Here is a 3,415-nt window from a genome sequence, read left to right on the forward strand (position 1 = left end):
AATATTCTCTGTATACCTTTAACACACACACACACAGACACACACAGTCTGTCCAGAAAGTATCCAGCCATGCACTATGAAAATAGAGACGTTTATTGAACAAGATACAAGAAACATTGTACACAGGACAATGACACCTCAGTCCCCTTCAAAGTAGGCATCTTAGTACCTTACACAGTTCTATCAACTGCCATCAGCTGCCCCATTGTATTTTCCTGAATCTCATTGATGGTTTAGTTTTGGGAAAAGCCAGAACTTGTAGGGCTCCAAATCTGGGCTGTAGGGGGGCTGAGTAACCTGGGTGATTTGATGTTTCACCAAAAACCTCTGCATGAGAGGTATCTTTGAGCTCACTGAATAGACACCATGAGCAAAGCTTAGCCCCCTGAGCTCAAAAAAAATTTATGGACAAGAAGTTATCATTGAAATGAAATGGTGGCAGACATGTCCGAGGAATCTTGCGGGGATTTGACCCCTTTATGAATCTTGTGATAGGTGAATGTGTGGAGACAGCAACTAATGGGCAGCAGAACAATACTGGAATGGTGGTAATGCGAGGCAATCGTATCATCATGTTAGAAGCCTTGGAACAAGAGTAAAGAATGGCTGTGTTCACCAGAGAAACCAGCTGCTTCCGTGTCCCCGCTCCACATCTCCTGTTTTACTACAATATAAAAATTGAGTCATGTATATTTTCACATTGAACTTTTGTTAAATAAATTTTTGTATTGGTCAAAAAAACACCCCCCAAAACACAAAAAAAACCACCTCTGCGTGAGTTGTGATACATGAGTGGGTGCGTTGTCGTGATGTAGCTGCCAATCACCAGTTGCCCATAGCTGTGGCCTTCTGAATCATCCGAATAGTTTCAGCAAAACAATGTTCAAGCTTAACGCAAAATCAGATGCAGATTCATGACACTATTCGCTCATTTTGACTGCGACAGCCACACAGTACACATGCTCACTCAAGGGCATCTACCGCCCCACTGACTAGTACAGTAAAGTCATCATTGTTCACCCATGCACATTCCAGTCCACTTGCCTTGGCTGCCAGGTTACACCAATGTCTAGCAAACCATTCTCATTATATTAACAATGGCTGGACTTTTTCAGGACAGCCCTTGTATATGTTAATTACCTTTTGACTTTATTTACAGTGTTTTTGCCACATGGAAATTTAAAGTGTTTTTGTAAATAATAGGAAAACTATAGTAATTCTTTTGTTTTATATCTTCTCATATTGTAAACATATTTCATTCATTGTTTCCTTTTTGGTCTTGGTTCTTTCAAAAAAAATTAAATTTATTGGAGTACATCAGTTAATAATATTTTGTAAGTTTGCACTGACTGGTGTGGCTCAGCGGGTTGGGCATTCTCCTGCAAACTGAAGGGTTACTGTTCACTTCGTCTTCAGGGCACATGCCCGGGGTTATGTAGTCCAGGTCCCCAGTTCAGGGGATTGTGAGAGGCAGCCAGTCAATGTCTCTCTCATACTTCGATGTTTCTCTCCCTCTCTTTCTTCCTCTCTTCCCTTCTCTCTAAAAATAATTAAATAAAATATGTTTAAAATAAATAAATAAGTAAAAATTTTAAAAAGAAGGATATGTGTTTAGGTAGTAAGCAAACTGTTTTTATTGTTCTTTGAATAAATTACATGGTTTGTATGTCAATAGTTGAATTTTTTATTAGAAAATACATTCTATCCCTGGATGGTGTGACTCAGTGGATTGAGCACTGATCTGCGAACCAAAGGGTCACCAGCTGGATTCCCAATCAGGGCACATGCCTGGGTTGCAGGGGCCAGGTTCCCAGTTGGGGGCATGTGAGAGGCAACCACACATAGATGTTTCTCTCCCTCTCTATCTCCCTCCCTTCCCCTCTCTCTGAAAATAAATAATTTTTTAAAAAAGAAGAAAAAAAAAGAAAATACATTCTGATGGTCAGGAAAATTTAAAGGTGTACAACTGTACACACGCAGATGCAGTCCCTGCCCAGCACCGTCCTGCAGGCACCGGGGACTCTCTGTGGCGACCTCTGCTATCTCCAGTTTGTTAGTTTCATTTTCCTAGTGCGATTTTTGAGATAGAAAAAGATTCCCACACCTAGTGACTTAATCTGGAACTGACACAAACGTAACTCAAAGCAGCTTAAACAAAACAGGGAATTTTTTGGCGTATGTCCTGAAAAGCCCAGGGGTAGTACTAGGTTCAGGCTTGGCTGAGTCCGGACCCTCAAACACCACAATTAAACATGTGTTTCTGAGTCTTGGCTCTGTTTTCTTTGGTGTTTGCTTCATTGTCAAACAGACTCTCCCTAGAAAGCCTCAAAGATAGCCACTGATGGTTCCAGGTGTAGGTTCTACCAGCTCAGTCACCCCCATGAGAAAAAGCAACATTTCTCGCTTGGCAACTCTGCCAAGAATCCCAGGTTTTCCTTTCATTGGCCTGATGTGGGTCACATGACCATCTCGGGACCAATCGCAGTGCCATAGAATGCTCTGATAAGCTAGGCAGCCTGAAGTCAATCTCACTGGAACCAAGAGTAAGACAGAGTCAGTTCCTGAAATGAAAGGTGGGCTTTGTCACCAAAGAATGGGGATGAATCTTGAACAGGCAGAGTAAGGTAGTTGGCCATCATCCTGCCCTAGTGCTTCTAATATTAATAGAACAGTCCATTTACTGAACGAATTTCACTCTTCAGAGATCCGTGTAAAAGGGGAGCACCTGCATTTCTGCCAGTAGCTTCACATGTACAAGGCGTGCACGTCCCTGGGCGGCTTGAGTGTTACTAAGCCCTCTGCCTAGCTACTTACACAACAGCTTTTTAAAAATTAACACTGATTCTAAAATTTATATGAAAATGCAAGGAATCTGAGCAGACAGTGGAATATTGAAGAAAGCTTAAGAACTTACATGATCATATATAAAAACTCATTATAAAATTTTAATAATTAAGCCAATATAGTATTGACACAGATTAGACAAGTAGACCAATGATACAAAACAGAGATCCAGGAAACAGACTCATACATATGTGATCACTTGATTTATGAGAAAAGGGCCACTACAGTTCATTAGAAGGGAAGAGGTATTTTTAAAAAACTGGTACTGGAAATTCGGACGGGACAACGTGGGGGGAATGAACCTTGACTCCTACCTCAGACTACACACCAGTGTTAATTCAACATGGGTCAGAGCCCTGAGTGTGAGAGACAGAACAGTGAGGTTTTTAGAAGAAAACATAGGAGACCTTCTTTTGACTTTGAGGTAGAAAAAGATTGTTTGAACTTATCACATACACACCAAAAAAAAAAAAAATCAACCATAAAAGAAAAGTTGAAAAGATAAAGGAAATAAATGTCATTAAAATTAAGAACTTCTGTTTATCAAAAGATACCACTAAGAGAGTGAAAA

At 40.5% G+C, this 3,415-nt stretch overlaps 1 pseudogene; it reads left to right on the forward strand.

Moving 5' to 3' along the window:
• The first annotated feature begins 366 nt into the window (after positions 1-366).
• On the forward strand, positions 367-599 carry LOC112314495 (small nuclear ribonucleoprotein G pseudogene; annotated as a pseudogene).
• Positions 600-3,415: the final 2,816 nt, after the last annotated feature.

The sequence above is a fragment of the Desmodus rotundus genome, unplaced genomic scaffold, assembly GCF_022682495.2.
Source record: "Desmodus rotundus isolate HL8 unplaced genomic scaffold, HLdesRot8A.1 manual_scaffold_327, whole genome shotgun sequence".
In the NCBI taxonomy this organism is placed as follows: Eukaryota; Metazoa; Chordata; class Mammalia; order Chiroptera; family Phyllostomidae; genus Desmodus; species Desmodus rotundus.